The sequence below is a fragment of the Sus scrofa genome, chromosome 1 (genome assembly GCF_054392235.1).
Source record: "Sus scrofa isolate SSC_HxYL_T2T_F1_AM1 chromosome 1, Sscrofa_HxYL_maternal_Yorkshire_Landrace_v2.0, whole genome shotgun sequence".
NCBI lineage: Eukaryota > Metazoa > Chordata > Mammalia > Artiodactyla > Suidae > Sus > Sus scrofa.
In genome coordinates, this window is record NC_139383.1 from 1,402,245 (window position 1) to 1,420,224 (window position 17,980).

The 17,980-nt window shown below is 55.7% G+C and overlaps 1 long non-coding RNA gene across 1 annotated transcript; it reads left to right on the forward strand.

Moving 5' to 3' along the window:
* The first annotated feature begins 424 nt into the window (after window positions 1–424).
* Window positions 425–3,173, forward strand: LOC110259819 (uncharacterized). The gene is made up of 2 exons (XR_002342146.2): window positions 425–1,849; window positions 2,360–3,173. It is a non-coding gene; the product is annotated as an uncharacterized LOC110259819 (long non-coding RNA).
* Window positions 3,174–17,980: the final 14,807 nt, after the last annotated feature.

The window sequence follows — 17,980 nt, forward strand, 5'->3', positions numbered from 1 at the left end:
CGGGTCTCGCCGCGCTTCCCTGCAAAACGTTTCTCCTTCCCAATCAACAGTCCTTCTCCCATCCTGCATGGCCGCTGCCAGAACCTCGCAAACAAATGTGAAGCCGAGTTGCAACACACTTGGAGATTCACAGTGAGCCAGCAAGTCTGCAAATAATTTTCAAGATGAAAAATGAAAATAATCACACGACTTGGAGTAGGGGTGAGATTTGACTTAAGCACAAGTTCAGCGAGCCCAGGTTTTCCCCTCGAGGCTCCAAGAGCAGAAGTGTGATTTGCCTGGTTGGGGTGAGTCCTGAATCCCTAGTAGCCTAAACTCGTAAAGGGCGTTAGTGCCCTTAAGGAGCCCTTACGGAGCGTGTTCCGATTGATTGCTCAGGCCTGCGGAGGCATCGTGACTGCTCCCAGCCCCGGGTGGAGACGCCGGGCGAAAAGACCCATCGCGGAGGTGCTGGAACTAAACACCAATCGTCAGGCAAGGAGCGGGAAGGGCAAAACTAAGGGGAAATCCTGCTGTCCCCCCAGTACCCCGTGGCCCCCCCCAGGAGCACAGCTCACCCGGGGTTGTGCCAGGAGCCGAATACACACAAGACGCCAGGGTACAGGGAGGCACGGAGAACGGTGGTCCCAGCCTGGGAAGCTTGGTGCGGTCCTGACGACCAAGCCACACCCCAGGCCAAACGCCTCAGCACCTCGGTCAGGCCCCTACATCGGCATTTCTGAGGTTTCCAGAGGGTTCAGTGCAGCCAGGACAGAGCGCCACCAACCACGGTGGAGTCTGGGAGCTGTCGAGGCCCATCCATTCTGCACCCCAAGCCACTGCTGCCTGTCCCGGCCTGCACATCCTCATGCCTGAGAAGCCTTGGGAATTCTCACTCCAGCCAGACCCTGCCGCGACTTCTCCAACTGCCACGGCCCCTAGTGGGCCAAGCCTCCATCCCGGGGCCACACCCGTCCAGGAGCCACACCTCTGTCTCGGGGCCACACCTCCATCCAGGGGCCACGCCTACGTCCTGGGGCCAAGCTGTCCTTTGCCAAGCACATGACTGGGACTCTTGATTTGTGCCTTCCTGGTACAGCCAAGCCCAATTTTGGGGAAACAAATGCCACCACAACCTCGAGGACAAAGGAAAGGCCACCCACAAGGAAGACCTGACATCTGGCCGACAGCGGCTCTGCTGCGGCCTCTGGTCACCCACGGGCCACCATCCCCCCTCCTCGGGCCCGCCACCCCGTCCGGGACCCGGTCCTTTCCTCCGAGAAGAACTCTCTCCTCTGTGGGCTCCTTGCTGAGCCCCAAGCGCCTCTAGCGCCTCCCCGCGACTCAGAGGCCCAAGCAGAGGAAGCAACAGCGGTTCCCTCACAGGACCCCTCCAGGGACACATCTGTCCTGCTGTTATCTGACGTAAGGTCCCTGTCCCCAGCTGAAGCACGGACAGTCGGGAGCAGCCGGGGGCTCCAGGCTCCCCAAAGAAGTGGGCGCTCGCGTACTGGGGATGTGAAAGGGGCCCCACGGAAAGACCCTTCGGGAAAGAGGAGGTCCCCCCGTGGACACGCTCGGCCGTGGCTGGGACTGCCCGCATCGCCCTGGCCCTGCCCCGTGTCCTCGCCGGCAGCAGCCCCCCCTCCAGCGCCTCGACACAGAGCCCCGGCCATCAGAATGAGGAGGACACCGGCACCCAGGGTGCAGGGACCCAGTGGGGCGGGCGAGGGACACGTCCCCCTTGCCTTGTCACACAGCCGGGGGTGTCAGCTGTGAGGACTCCTCCTCCCCACGCTGCTCCCGCCACGTGCCCGCTCACGAGTGCAGCTCCTCCCGCCCGGTGCTGGATTTGCTTCACACACTTCAGGTGGGTGCGTTTGGTTCTGATGCTGCCGCTGCAGGACGACGCTGCTTCTGGAGGCCTGGGTTGTGGCTGCGGGAGGCGGCCCGTGGAGGGGCCCCCACCCGGGAGCGGGTGCCGTAGAAAAATCGAGGCCATGTCACACGCTGGCCGGGCTGCTTCCTAAGTGCAGGATTATGATGTGACCCCAAAAGGTTCTGCTCCTTTTTGACCGAATGTGTGCAAACTCGTCCAGGATCTGCCCTCACTGTCCATGAGCTCAGTCCTCGCTCTCCTGACTCCGCTGTCCCAGAGCCCCTGGAAACCCGCCCGCTCTGCCCCCCCAGGGGCTTGGGAGGGAGGACGCCCAGGGCCGCTTCCCAGGACACCCCCCCGCCAGGAGCCCTCCCAGGACCCCCCAGGAACCCCCCAGGACCCCTCCCAGGACCGCCTCTGGGAGTCATTCCTCAGGTGTGACCATACTTTGAGGGGTCGGTTATTTGTCTCTGTTTCTTTAATCAGCTCTTTCTAATTAAGTCCTCAGCTGTCCTCCTCCTGGAAGTTCCTGGGCGCTTCCCATTGTGATTCTAAGCAGCACTGCAGCAGACACCCCTCCCTGAAAACCCCTGAAAACCTGCCTACTCTGCCCCCAGGGGCACAGCGCGGGGAGGGGCTTGGCCCCCGGGCCACTCTAGTCCCCGGCGAAGGCTTGGAAGTGACCCCTGGGCCCTCTGTCCCCGGCCCTGCGTTGCAAACACGGCCCTGGACACTGTTTTGAGGGATCAGCTCTGCTCGGCCCTGGGCTCTGCGGCATCTGAGCTGCACAGACTGCAGACTCCAAGGGGGCCCGGGGCTGGCCCACCCCGACCCTCTGGCTCTCCGTCTGGGACCAGGGCTGCTCTGTCCTCCACGACTGGGCCGTCTTCATGGAAGCCAGACTATTTTCAACACCACCAACTTCCTTAAACAAAGCCCAGTTTCACATATGCCAGAATTATGTTCGACAAACAAAACATGTTTTTATGATATAACTAGAGAGCGTGTTCCAGGACGTGTCAGGCTTGTCATCGCCAACACCTGGATCCCATTTCCAATACTGGCTAAAATGTGAACCATCAACTTGGAGAATGAAAAAAGCTTTATTTTTTTTTTTTTCACTCTGGGGAGTGGGGGTGGTTCTTGACCGTCCTCAAAGAATGTCTTTTAATATTATGCACACTTAGAGACACGTTTATAAATCCTGGATCTTAAGCAATGAAGTGCTTTTGCAAACATACAAGGATCCATTGAACTCGCTCGCTTGCTCTCTCTATATAATTATAATAAATCAATAAAGTACTTTTTGAAAGCATATAAGGATCCAGTGACCTCTCTCTGTATACATATGTCTGTATGTATTATTCGTTATATTCTTATGCGCTGTATAGTGACGAGTTGTGCATATTTCATACCTAAAATGTGTCTATAAGATCATAATGGCTCTGCCTTAGATGAGGGATCTGAGCTGATTGCCTTGGTTTTCTAATCGGCAATGCCTGCAATTTTCTTAAATGACCCCAGACCCACAAGGGTCTCGTGGGGTAGACCCGGCTCCCTACGGGGTCCTGGATGGGAGCGTGCTGTCCAGAAAATGCTGGGACAGAGGTTTTTCCTTTAGAAAATCTCCACCCTTCACATCTTTCTGGGCACCAAGGTTAGAAACTCCCCAGGCTTTGGGTCTCAGAAGCTAAGCTCTGAACTAGGAGATACAAGCCTGTGTTAGATAGGAACCTCAGGGCACATGCAGGTTGGGTTGGATCCAGCTGAAGGAGGTAGCACTGCAGGACAGCCATTAGACCCTGAGAGCCCTCCAGAAGGGTCCACGCAGGACACACACGGTCTCTGATCAGGAATCACTAAGATAAGTGCTGGCAGTTTGGACCAGGTGGAGCCAAGCCCAGGTCCCAGCAGGATTTTCATAACCGCCCCCCACACACACACACCGGGCCTGAGCCCACGCCTGGCTGTGTGAGCCATCAGCCAGGGGCAGAGCATCAATCTTCCGCTTCCCCCATTCCTAAACCACATGACAGCCGGGCCTGGGGCCCCAGCACCTTATAAATCACCAGCCGGCTCCTCTCCCCACGATCTTGATAAAGCGCCAGGACCAGATGTCCAGGCTCCAGGAAGATAGCCCTGCCAGACCACTGCCTTGCCTGGGACGGGAGGAGGGGTGCGTGAGTGTGCGGGTGGGAGCCTGGGGCTGTGAGTGTGTCCATATGTGAGGGTGTGGGCGTTATGCAAATGCACGTGCGTCTGCACGTGTCTGCACATGTGCACGCGTGTGTGTGCGTGCCTTTCCCCCCACATGTTCCATTTATTTTCAAAAGAAATCAATGGAAAAATAAACCAAAACTTCATTTAAAGAAAAGAAGTTATCTTTACGTGGGGGCTACAAGTGAGATTTCTGTGAATGTTCCCTGTTTTATCGTCTTCTCATGGGAAGCATGCACATTTGTTACATATAGAATAAAATCAAAAAGAAAACAGCAGACTCCGACACTGAAAACAAATGAAACTGACTATACTTCAAGTTGGTGTCATAAACATGGGAAAAATTACTTTTGTTTTTTTAACAATTTATTGAGGGGTAATTGACATATAATAAGCTGCCTATTTGAAGTGTACATCTGGGTTTTGACATATGGGTGAATCCGGAAACCATCATTACGGTTGGTTCGTTAAGATACTGAAGATGTGTCACTCTCAAAAATGTCCTTCTTGATGTGGTACATACACAGTGGAACACTACTCAGCCATGAAGAAGGATGACCCGATGGGCAGCTCTGTGGATGGACATGGAGATTATGATACTGAGTGAAGGGAGACAGAGAAACGCAAATACCATGTGATATTTATAGGTGTCATCGGAAATCTGACACAAATGAACTCATTAACAAAACAAATCAACTCACAGGCATAGAAAACAAACTTATGGTGACCAAAGGGGAGGTTTGGGAGGGATCAATTAGGAGTTTGGGGTGAACAGATAGAAACCCTTATACATAAGAAATAAACAAGGACCTGCCGTGGAGCACAGGGAACTATACTCAATATCTTGTAATAACCTGTGACAGAGAAGAAGAGAAAGAATAACATCCATGTGTGCATAGCATGCATAGATGTGTGTATCCATGTGTGCATGTGTGTGTATATGTGTGTGTATATCCATGTGTGCATGTGTGTATGTATGTCCATGTGTGTGTATGTATGTATATATGTGTATATCCATGTGTGCATATGTGTGTATATGTGTTTATGTATATATGTGTGTATCCATGTGTGCCAGTGTTTGGGTATGTGTGCATGTGTATATCCAGTGTGCATGTGTGTATATGTGTGTATGTATATATGTGTGTATATCCATGTGTCCATGTGTGTATATACCCATGTGCGCATGTGTGTGTATATCATGTGTGCATGTGTGTGTATATATGTGTATATCCATGAGTGTGTGTATGTATTATGTGTATATCCATGTGTGCATATGTGTGTATATGTGTGAGTGTATACATGTGTGTATATGTGTGTGCATGTGTGTATAACCATGTGTGCATGTGTATGTGTATATGTGTGTATCCATGTGTGCATGTGTGTGTGTAATCCGTGTGTGTATATGTGTGCATGTTTGCATAGCCATGTGCGCATATGTGTGTCTATGGGTGTGGGTTTTTTTGACTGTTTGACAACCTTTGCTTTTCTGGAATAAACTCCACCTGATTATAGCGCATTATTCTCTCTGTATATTGTTGCATTTGATTTGCAAGGGTTTTGTTTGGAATTTTTTATCTAATTCATGAGGTATGTTGCTTTGCAGTTTTATTTATGATGGGATATATTCTATAGAAAAAAAGAAGTAAATTTTTAACGAATTCAGTGGCCAAATTTTAAGAAAATTTGGGGGATTGTAATTATGAAACGAATACCGATATATCTTAAAGCGAAACAAAATATAATTCCGTTAATGTTAGAAACTAAGGTGGGCTACCAAGAGAAAAGATCTACCCATATGGGCATCCCGTCGTGGTTTAGTGGGAACCAATGCGACTAGGAACCAGGAGGCTGCAGGTCCGACCCCCCAGCCTCGCTCAGTGGGTTGGGGATCCAGCGTTGTCGTGAGCTGTGGTGTAGGTCACATACGCAGCTTGGATCCTGCATCGCTGTGGCCTAAGCCAGCGACTGTGGCTCCGATTGGACCCCTATCCTGGGAACCTCCATATGCCGCGTGGGCAGCCCTAAAAAAAAAAAAGAAAGAAAAAAAAACCTACCAATATTAGAGGCAATGGGGATAAATAAAAGTTCTAAGTATTAGGTTTCTTTACTTCTTTAAGATGCAATTTACTAATTAGTTACAAGGACGAAGGAGGTGACTTTCAGGCGTCCCTGACTGACCCCACCTTAACCAAGCGAGGAAGATGAGCACGAGCAGTGATGAGAGTGGGGACCGCGTGCGCCGACGGGATGCTGCAGCGAAGCGCGTCAGTGCGTAACCGGGTAACCGGAAGCCTTAGCCCAACCTGCACCGAGAAGCATCCTTCAAAGAAACCACTGTGGTCTGCGCCCAAGTCAGACGGCAAAGGCAGCCCAAGCGAACAACTGTTCCAGACCAAGAAGAGACCAAGGAAAGTGACCGATAAGCCCAAGGCTGATTCTGACCCAAATTCTTTTGCCAGAAAGAAAACTGTTGGCTGTTGGGGATGCTCCTATGGAGCCCGCGTTTCAGCGGCGGTGACGGATGCCTGCAGGTCTCCTGACCTTGGCGGTTGTTAAGCGTTAGGGACCACGTCCGGCTGATGGAAACGCACGCTGAAGTTTGCAGAGTTGGCGAGGTCAGACTGGCAATGCACTTGCTCTGTTTTCAGGAGAGAAAAATTATTTTTGCTGTAGTCTCCATTTCTGTGTGAGCCGGTCGTTATTTAAACGCAGTTTTATGTAGTTTTAAAGAAGCAATTTCATCCTCTTTCTCCAAAACCTGAGACTCCTGAGTGCAGAGAATAGCCGCGACTCTCCTGTGCAGAAGCGGAAAGGCAAAGGCCCTTCCTTTGCCATCCCTCGCCTTCCGGGCCTGCCTCTGCCCCTCAGCCCCATGGGTTCAGTCGCGAGACACACCTTTTTTAAACTCCCACGTCTTTCTGTTTTCTCATTTTCCTAAGGCACGGATGTCCCTGAGATTTTTTACCAGGGTACACTCCCGTAATTCTTTTTTCCAGGAGCTCCCTGGTGGCATAGTGGTTAAGGATCTAGCATTGTCGCTGCTGTGGCAAGGGTACGATCCCTGGCCCAGGAACTTCCACGTGCCACGGGCATGGCTAAGACAAAAAGAAAAAAAATTAAATAAAACATAATTCCTTCTTCCAAAAATGTCTGTCTCCTTCCAGCTGTGAGGATGCACTGCGGGCGACCCTTTGACATGGGACAGGCGGGTGGTGGGTGGGGGAGCAGCGAGACCTCCAGGGACAAGCAGCCCTCAGACTACTGCCCCACTCTGGGCAGCCAGGAACTCACATGTGCAAACCGAAAGATCTCCTTGTGAACTTAAAAGGACAGCTTTTTTTTTTTTTTTTTGTCTTTTTGTCATTTCTTGGGCCGCTCCTGTGGCATATGGAGGTTCCCAGGCTAGGGGTCCAATCGGAGCTGTAGCGGCTGGTCTACAGCAATGCGGGATCCGAGCCGCGTCTACAACCTACACCACAGCTCACGGCAATGCCGGATCCTTAACCCACTGAGCAAGGCCAGGGATCAAACCCACAACCTCATGGTTCCTAGTCAGATTCGTTAACCACTGAGCCACGACAGGAACTCCAGGACAGCTATTTTTAAAACGCAGGTGTCCACTGGGAGACACCTTCTCAACCTCATGGAAACGCGGGGACTTGGGGCCAGTGGCTTAACCGAGAACCCCTCCGCCCCCACCAGCACACACTGGAGAACACACCCAAAGTACCAGCCGTCCAGGCTAAAAATGCCCAGGGATGTGAGCTGTCCTGTATGGCATCAAAAATTCCCAGATGCCCCCAAAGTGAGCTCCATCAGCTTCTCAGTTAAAGACGTCTCTGCAAACCATGCATGAGAAATAACTCGGTCCAGTAGACATCTAGCGTCACAAGGAAGAAATCCGTTCTCACTACTAACGTGGTAACTGTTAGCTGGAATACAAGAGCAACTCAGAAGCAAGAATACCAACTTAATAACCAGACTGTTTAAAAAAAAAAAATAGGCATTCCCGTTGTGGCACAGCGGAAACGAATCCGACTAGGAACCACAAGGTTTTAGGTTTGATCCCTGGCCTCGCTCCGTGGGTTAGGGATCCGGCGGTGCCGTGAGCTGTGGTGTAGGTCACAGATGCGGCTCGGATCTGGCGTTGCTGTGGCTGTGGTGGAGGCCAGCAGATATAGCTCTGATTAGACCCCCAGCCTGGGAAACTCCATATGCCACGGGTGCGGCTCTAAAAAGACGAAAAAAAAAAATGGTGTGTGCGGGGCATTTCTCCACGATCACTGGATTGTAGAAGCAAAACCGAGTGGAGTGGCTGATTCGGATCAGCACTGAGTAAACAGTTTCGTGTGAACACTGTGACTGATTCGTGTACACGGCTGGATACGGACTGGGTTGCTGGACAGGTTCTTGCTGTTCTTACTGGAACAGGTACCAGCTGCGTAGAGAATAACCACTCCCGGCGAGCGTTGGACATGCCTTTGAGGTTGGCAGAGAGGTCAGGGGTGACGCCATCTTTCTCGCGCCCCGTGTCATTTTGGCCTGGAGAGCAGGTGGAGTTCAGGAAGCTCCCTGTAAACCCTGCGCTGGTGTCTCTAACGATGACACGACGGAAGGGGTGCCCACGCTGACACCCCGAGGAGGCGGGCACTGGAGAGGGAGGTGACCCAGGAAGAGAAGATGCGGCAGGAAACCACTGCCCTGGGGAAGAACTAGATTTGGGTCGGATGTGGCAAAGGTGAAGCTGAGATTTTCTGAGTACCACTTTGTTAGGGGTGCCTTTGCTCTGGGGCCCAGAGCGGGAGGGGCGTTCGGAGAACAGAGAGGACTCTCTAGGCCATGAGACCAGAGAAGCGCCCGGGACGAAACCAGGGCAGGTCACAAATGCCAGGCTCTGCCCGCCATCTTATTCTGGGGGCACCTGACGGGGGCACCAGTGGAAGGCAGCTATGCTGAGGTTGGAGCCAGGGGTCTGGGCAGGTGGCCTGGGGAGGCCAAGGGGAGGCAGGGCCACGGGAAGGAGGGAGCAGAGGTGACAGACCCCAAAGGAGGAGCCATGAGCTCGAGGTGGGGGCAGGGGACAGAGGACAGCCCCGTGGAAGCTTCCAGAACATGGTGTCAATGAGGCACCAGGAGGCAGGTAAATGTGTGCTCTGATGTGCCCTCAGTGTCACTGGACGGGGATGAGAACAGAATCAAATGCTTTAAAAAAAAAAATGTATTGGGGAGTTCCTGCAGTGGCGCAGAGGAAATGAATCTGACTAGGATCCAGGAGGACACAGGTTCGATCCCTGAGTTAGTGGGTTATGTGGGTTAAGGATCCGGTGTTGCCACGAGCTGTGGTGTAGGTCACGGACACGGCTTGGATCTGGCGTTGCCGTGGCTGTGGTGTAGGCTGGCAGCTACAGCTCCGATTTAACCCCTAGACTTGGAGACTCCGTATGCCGCAGGTGCAGCCCTAAAAAGACAAAAAAAATTGGCATTGGAGTGTGGTAGACTTAGAGCGTCGTGCTAGTTTCAGGAGTGCCCCAAAGCGAGTCCGTCATCCGTCCACACACATCCGTTCTTCATTCCCACACAGGTTATGACAGACCATGAGCAGAGCTCCCTGTGCTGCACAGCAGGTCCTTGTCGTTACCCAGTTTGTACACGGGAATGGGTGCGTGTCAACCCTTCCTCCTGCAGCTCCCTCCCCGACAAGACAGACGAGTGCCATATGCTATCACTTATATGCGGAATCTAATACAAAATTACACAAAAGAACTTAGTTATAAATCAAATTCTTTTAAATTATATTCGAATGACATTTTTCCAAAGACAAGGCCCTAGGACTGAGCTGGTCAGCCTGGCCTCAAAGGGGCATGACCCGGGCACCTCCGGGGGGCCCAGGCATGGGACGGGCGTGCCTGTCAGGCTGTGCTCCTGGCACCGTGATGGCCGTTACTTTGGCAGGCATGTCTGGTGGGTTTTTTATCCAGATACACCGTATGACCTAAAGCAGATGCTCAGCAGTTTTTCCCCCAACGGCTGGAGGAATCTGCTAATTATCAGGTTCCGTGACCTTTCCCTCCAATACCTGTAGGTGCAGACGAATAGCTAGACTGGGGGTGGAGTGGGGCTGTGGGCGCTGTGACCAGCTGGGGCTTGTTCCCCAGAAGAGCCGGACGAGGGAGGACGCGTGGCCCGCGCGCGCAGGGGCTGGCTCTCCGGGCACCGCACCGGGCTTATTGCAGTAACACGTTTACCCAGTGCAGCATCTCTCCAGAGCCGACGCCTGGAACACTGTGCTCCCGGAGTCGAGGGAAATTGCCCAGGGGTTGGGGGGCGTGGGGGAGTCATTGTCAAAGCCTGAAATTGAACCCGCCCCTGAGTCCCGCTGGAAGGAAGGACAGTCCAGGGAAGGATGGGAGGAGGGGCTGGGGGCCGGGAGGGAAGCGCGCCGGTCCCACAGGCGCCGGCGGCCGGCTCCGGACTCCTCATCGGAGGACCAGAGGGTGGACTTCAACTGGAGCCTTTCGAACTTTCCGGCGGTTTGGAGTTGGCTGGCAGCCCCGGCTTTGAGTCTGGTTTGCTCCAGGAAACGGGCTCCTGCCGTGGGACCTGCAGCCTCCCATGCGCACACCAGGGGGCGCCCTGCCCACACCGAGGGGCGCGGTCGCCCAGCGGGACCAGGATGGCAGGGGGTCCTCCTGAAGCTGCCCAGAGCCACAATCCACACACAAGTGCCGCTGGAACGCCAACCTCGCGTTTCAGACTGAGTCAAAGCGCTTTCGTTTCTACAGACTCTGAGGAGCGTGTCTGTTTGGGGAGCTCGCCCCTAAGTCTGCTTAGATCAGCACCCAGGGCAGGACCCACGTAGGCTCCCTCGGGTGAGCGTTCAGAGCGTCCTTCCAGGGGTGAGAAAGCTCCCGGCGACCGGGACCCTCAGGTGAGAGTCCCTCGGGCTGGCTGTCCCTGTGCCAGCTCAGGCCTTTCACTGAAGTCCAGCATCCAGACCGAGCATCAGCACACAGTCTAAATCCAGGACCTCACCTCTCGGCCTGTGGGACCGGGGAACTTGAGAAACCGCAGGATGACCTCTGGGCTGGAGAAGAGCAGCTCTCGCTCCCCGTCACTCTTGGTTCTGACTTGCCGGCTCTAACTGCCGGCCCTGGAAAGATGCCTGAAAGCTGGTGACGCCGACAGAAGCGTCTGCGTCCTTTAGCTGTTCAGTCCACTCAGGGAACCTGGCCCAAGGGAAAGAGCGCTGGGTTGGAAAATTACACACAAAGATGCTCATCAAAGTGCCCTTCTTAATAGAAGTGGCCCAGCAGCTCTTTAGAAGCCTTAAAATCGGGGTAAACACTTGTCCTCCATGCGATGCGGTAGCGAGCAGACGTCGAGGCTGTGCGTTCCCTGCTGTACAGAACGTGCAGAATGGTCCATGCTGCATCTGCACGTATGGTGCACACCAACCCAGGAAAGCAATGCCCGAAGAAATGCTAGTGAGGTCCTCTTCCAATAATGAGATTCTAGCTTTTTTCCTGAGCATTCTAAATTTTATGTGGCAGGTGCCTTTATGGCTGAAAAATTAAGACAATTCACTTCTTTTAAAAATGTGAGTGCATTTTAGATTATATTATCATGAGAGTGTTGAACATTTTCCAACAGAGAGCCAAAATCTACCAAGACGACTTCTGCACCTGTAACGTGGCTTGAGAAAAGTTCTAGCAAGAGGCGACAACGTGCGGCGGGACAGTAAAGGCCTGGACAGGGAAGGGCAGAAGGTCTGGACCTCAGCCTGGGGGTGAGCTCGGCACTGCCCGTTATCGGCTGAGGCATCTTGGGTAAATCGTGTGACGTTTTTGGCATTGGTTTCTCCAGGTGTAAAACGAGGGTGAAAACTACCCCAGGCTGGGTTGCCTGCTGTGGCTCAGCCAGTTAAGGACCCCACATTGTCTCCTGAGGACATGGGTTCAATCCCTGGCCTTGCTCAGCAGGTTAAGGATCCCGTGTTGCTGCGAGCTGTGGTGTAGGTTGCAGACAGGGCTCACGTCCTGTGTTGCTGTGGCTGTGGTGGAGGCTGGCAGCTACAGCTCTGATGGGACCCCTCGCCTGGGAACCCCTATATGCTGCTGGTGTGAGCATGAAATGAAAGGAAGGAAGGAAGGAAATACCCAGCCTTCGCGGGGCTTTAGTGAAGATTCGAATGAAACCACCCACGCTAGAGAGCATAGTGACAACTACGGGGGATCGCAGCAATGGGTCCAGGTCGGTTGTCCCCTCTGGGGACACACACTCGCCGATCACAAGCATTTCCCTCAGCGAACACGCCGAGCCGCATGCCCGTCAGGGAGCTGGGCATGGAAGGGGCGGGATGCCCCCTCTGCCCGATTCTCCAAACTCCAGCTGGAAAAGCCGCGGGACCCACCACCCACGAGCAACGCCAGGCGCTTTTCCCTGGAGGGTGTTCCTTCGTCTACGTGGTCGGAGGGTCAGGACCAACTTTAAAGGAGCTGCGTATCCGCGCTCCCTGGAGGCCTAACAGTCAAGGGCCCAGCGTTCCTCGGGTTCAGTCCCTGGCCCGGGAATTTCCACGTCCCCAGGGTGGGCAAAGCGGCCGGCAGCTGCCTCCGCCCAGCCCGCGAGCCCGGGAGCCGGGTCCGCATCTTAAGGGGGTTACAGTCAAAAGAGAGGATTTCGTGGCGTGTGACAATCAGATGAAATTCAAGTGTCGGTGTCCACAACGTTTCTATATCATCAGTAAAAATTGGTGGAAATCTGCTCTTTGTCTAGTTGTCTGACTACCCACCGGAGAGTCTCCGTCTGTGTCTTGCTCCAGGAAGACGAGCTCTCTCTCTCTGGCCCTTGGCGGGCTGTGCCCCACCCCGCCCTAGAGAGGAGGCCGGGTCCCCACCCAGCTAGGCTGCTAGGCTGCCGCCCCAGCCCCGAGATGGGCCCACCCGCAGGAGTCACCCGAGGGAAGTTGCCCACAGGACATCCCGTCGCAATGGGCCGAGGGTCGCGCCTGGTCTCATGACAGCGGGCGCCAGGGTCCCCCAGGCTGGGCCCTCCCTCTGGGCCGGTTCTGGTTCTGTCCCCAGCACGGAAGGAGCTGTCGTGGGGGCGGGCTCATGAGCGATGAGGGTTGAGCGGCCTGAGCCTGGGAGGCCTGCCGAGAAGCCAGGCGGACACAGGCTGAGCTGGTGCTCGGGGTCCTGCCTTCCAGCTCCGGCGCTGGACAGAGGCTGGCGGTGATTAAGCGCTGCCCTCAGGCCACGGTCTTTCCGCGGAATGAGGCGGTGATAAAATCTGATATGACGCTATGTTTTGTTTTGTCGTGTTTTTCCTGTTGTCAGGAGAAAAAGTCATTTTCTAAGCCTGAATTCTCCTCCCGTAATGTTTTCTGTAATTCTTTGTTTGAGCTGTGGCCTTCCTGAGCCCCCCCCCCCGAAAGTGGGGGCCCCGCCCGGCCCCGGGAGACCCTGGGGGAGGAGATGCAGTGGCTCCCGGTTCAGAACCACGCCTAGGGGCCTTGGCAGAGGTCACAGGGGCGAACGAGGTCCCGGCCCGACTGGAGCTGCGGCAGGGCTCCCTGGCCCGACGGGCCTCCCGGCTCAGCCCTTCGCTCCGGCCGAGTTCAAGGGCGCCCCGGTGCTCGGCCAAGTCGCGCAGCACGTCGTAAGGAAACGGCGCCCCTGCGCTTCCCAGGACAGAGCCAGGCCCGCGCACAGGACAGAGGCCAGGTTTCAGAGGAGGCCGTCTCTAAGGCACTTCCTCCCGGGAGAAAGCCGCGCCCGGGAAGGCGATGAGAGTCAGGACTGAGAGTCAGGACGGCCGTCCTGACCGACGGGGCGGAGCGATACAAGAACCCGTGACACGTCTGACACGAAGCCAGCGTACAGCTCGAGCAGCACGTGGGTGTGTGGAGAGTGACGAGGAGCTGCCGGAAAATTGGGGCCACTTAGGACGAGGTCCGACGTCACAAAAAATGAGTCACCTCGGCCGCATTCAACTGAGAGCACGTGCTTCTCCAAAGACAGGATGGGCTCGGAAAGAAAAAGCAACAGCAGCTACGAGCCAGGAGTCCTTCACAGCCCTGGTGCCGACACAGGCTTGGCGCAGCCCAGAGAGATGGCCGGGGAGCCAGCAAGGCCGAGGTTCCCACAGGAAGTGGGCAGAAGGCAGGAGGCGCTCTGTGGGCCGCGAGTGTGATGATTCCTGAGAAGCTTCACTTCATTATCAACCAAGGAGACACAAGGAAAAGCCACGATAAAGTCCCCTTTCACACTCGGGGACGCTGCAGAAAGCGACCGCTGCGAGGACGGGTGACCGCAGACGGCCCTCCATCTGCAGGTGGGAGAGCAAGGCAGTCCCTCCACGTGGGAATAGCTCAGGGGGGACCCGGGCCCACGACACCCCGTCCCCAGCGAGCAGCCCAGGAAAGCTCTTGCAGAGGCGTCCCCCAAGCACCTGGGCCCGAGTCCCAAAGCACCGTGTCGCAAGGGCTGCTGGCGAGAGCGGATGGACAGAGCGTCGTGCTTGACAGTAGAATGAATCACCGACTGGTAGGAGCAGGAGTGAACTCGCCTCAGGCTTCAGCAGGGCCAGCCCCGAAGCACGACAGGGAGTGACAAAGAACCATCCGTGGGACAACAATAGAGCTTTGTTTATGCTCTGATCCAATGCTTGCAGCTGCCCGAGAGCACAGACGGCAGGTGTCCACTCACGGGGCGGAGGCCGGGGCCCGGGTGACCCTGTGAGCACAGAGTTCCCTTGGATATGTTTCAAAAGCGGACAAAGCCTGACAACGAGTGTGGTGAAAATCTTTTTAAAATTAGGGGAATGTGGAAACAAATCTGACTAGGAACCATGAGGTTGCGGGTTTGATCTCTGGCCTCGCTCAGTGGGTGAAAGATCTGGTGTGGCTGTGGCTGTGGCGTAGGCCGGCGGTGGCAGCTCTGATTGGACCCCGAGCCTGGGAACCTCCATAGGCCGTAGGTGTGGCCCTGAAAGGACAAAAAGATCAAAAAAATTAGGGGATGCTAAATTCACAGGTGAGAAGGAGAGCCATGGCCTGGGGCTGCGAGGGGCTGGGTGCTTTGTTCCCTGACCTCCACACACACCTCACATCCCAACGGGCCCCTCCCCCCACGAGCCAGCCCCACCTGTCACCCACCTCCCACCCCTCTCGTCACCCTCTCATCTGACCCCTAGTCGGGCCTTGATCTTCCTTCGGCTTCCTGCGTGGCCGGGAGGGGCCTGGATGATGGAAAGGCGGCTCTAAGGTGCAGTAAACCCAGGACACACGGATGCGGTGGAAGCAGCAACTCCTGAGGCTGCGGCCTGGAAATCTGCCCTTCGTCTTTTTTTTTAGGGCAGCACCCATGGCATGGGGAGGTTCCCAGGCCAGGGGTCCAATCAGAGCCGCTGGCCTACACCACAGCCACGGCAGCGCAGGATCCTTAACCCGCAGAGTGAGGCCAGGGATCGAACCTGCGTCGTCACGGATGCTAATCGGGTTCCTAACCTGCTGAGCCTCGGCAAGAACTCCGGAAATCTGCATTTTGAACAAGTCTCCTGGCCTGGTCGCCTGCAACCAGTTCCAAGCGTCCCCACAACTGGAATTCAGGAACTGCCAACCTAGACAAAGTGCCATAGACAAGGGTCGTCCCCTCCCGGCCTCGTTGCTGCTCACCTGCCGCAGGCCTGGCTCTGCTTGAGCACAGATGAGGAGAGGTGACGGCCCTGACCCCGCGGTGACCACACTGTGGGGACGCTGAGGCTGGATGAGAGGGGCAGGAGGAGGCGAGACCCAGCAGACAGCTCCCTGGCCCCCAGGATGGCTCGGCGCCTGGCTGCACAGCCCAGAGTCCAGGCAGCCAGAGCGAGCTGCCCCCATCCGGGACCCCACCCCAGGGTGGAGCCCCCCCACCCAGCAGGATGGCCCTAGCACCAAAGTTTAAACTCTTGGGTAAAAGTCCTTTGTCTGCCCTGCTCAGAAGGATGCAGGTCCAGCTTCCCAGGTCCCTGAAGCCCAGGTGGATCTGATGGTTTTTGGTTTTGGTGTTTGTTTGTTTTTTGGCTTTTTAGGGCCCCACCTGTGGCATATGGAGGTTCCCAGGTTAGGGGTCGAATCGGAGTTACAGTTGCTGGCCTACACCACAGCCTCAGCAATGCGCGATCTGAGCCTCGTCTGCGACCTACACCACGGCTCGAGGCCACGCCAGATCCTTAACCCACCGAGCGGGGCCGGGGATCGAACCTGGATCCTAGTCAGACTCGTTTCTGCTGAGTCTCGAGGGGAACTCCACGACTGGCACGGCTGTCTGGTGGTAGGAGCGGCTGTCGGGCTGTGTGGACGCCCCCAGGGTCGTCCTCTCCCCTCCCCAGTGGGCTGCCCCTCAGCTCCGCTCTCCCGACCTCCTCCACGAGGCAGGCGATTAAGACTGTAAGTGAGTTCTTACTCAGCACTGGCCCGCCCGCCTGCCCATCCTCGTGTCCCAGACTCAGGGCGGCGGGGCCCGACGGGGCCGCCTATTCGGAAAAGCCCTGCCCCTGCGGCCATTGCCTCCTCGGGGTTTTTTATCGACACAAAATGCCCCTGAAGTCAGTGCTCTAACTGGTCCTTGTTACTCCTACTCTTAGAAATGACGCCGTAATAAAGCATACTTTTAAATCCTTTCTTCAAGAGTTCCCATCGTGGCTCGGTCATAATGAACCCAACTAGCATCCATGAGGAAACGGGTTCGATCCCTGGCCTCGCTCAGTGGGTTGAGGATCCGGCGTTGCCGTGAACTGTGGTGTAGGTTGCAGACGCGGCTCGGATCCCACGTGGCTGTGGCTGTGGTGCAGGCCGGCAGCTGTAGCTCTGATTCCACCCCTGGCCTGGGAACCTCCAGATGCCGTAGGTGCAGCCCTAAAATGACCAATCCTTTGTTCCATCCCAGTCTCTCGTACAGACACCCCCTCATGCCCACGTCTTCCCTGGAGGTGGCGGGAGGCTGCTTCCCTCTAAGAAGGGTCCCCACGGTGCCGAGGGGCCTGTTCCGAGGCGCTTTCCCACGATCCCCTTCGGTCCCACCGGGCTCCTGTCCAGCTCCTCCTCAGACGGCCCCTTCCTCAGCTCATGTCACCCCAGCTTGCCCAGAGCTCCCCTTTTGGAGACTTTTCTGCTCAAATCCGCCCCCGTGGACAGATCCCGCTTGGCGTGAGTCTGTATCTCGTGCTCTGAACACCCAGGTCCCGGTGCTTCGCTGACGACGCACTTTCTGTCGCGTCTTCCTCTGTCCCCCCGGGTGTGTGAGGCCGGCCTGGGGACCCCAGATGACAGCAGGTGTTGCCGCTGACCAGCTGGACTTTAAACCCCTCAGGACTCTGGTACCGCTAGTGGGAGCTCATGGTTGTTGAGCGCTTGCAAAGCACAGGCCCCGTTCTAAGGGCTCCGCGGGGGTGGCCGCGTCTTCTTTCCGGCCCCTCCACGCGGCCCCCAGGGCCCTCCACCAGAGCAGGGGCTCAGAGCTCAGACTTCAGCCGCCGAGCCTGGCTCAGGGAGTGCCTCTGGCTGCTTGGTGACAAACGCTGACTCCTTTCTTTCTGGATCGTAAAACAATGTCTTCATGTTCTCGGCGATGGAGGAAGCAGATTGGCATCCTGAGCTACCAGCCCTTCGTGCAGTTTTATCTGGTGGCCCAGGGCTCAAATTTTCCTGTAACTGGCAAGGGCGGTGCTAAGCTGTGGGACCCAGAATGGCCGACCGTCCGAAGGCACCTGCCTCTGCTCCGTCCCCTCGCCTGCAGGGGAGCCGGCTGCGCGGTCAGCAACCTCACCATGAAATACGCCATCCGCCCTGGGGACGGCAACGCCCTCCGAAATGTGCTCATATTTGAGTTGAGGAGCAAAATAACACACCCTTCGCTAGAAAGC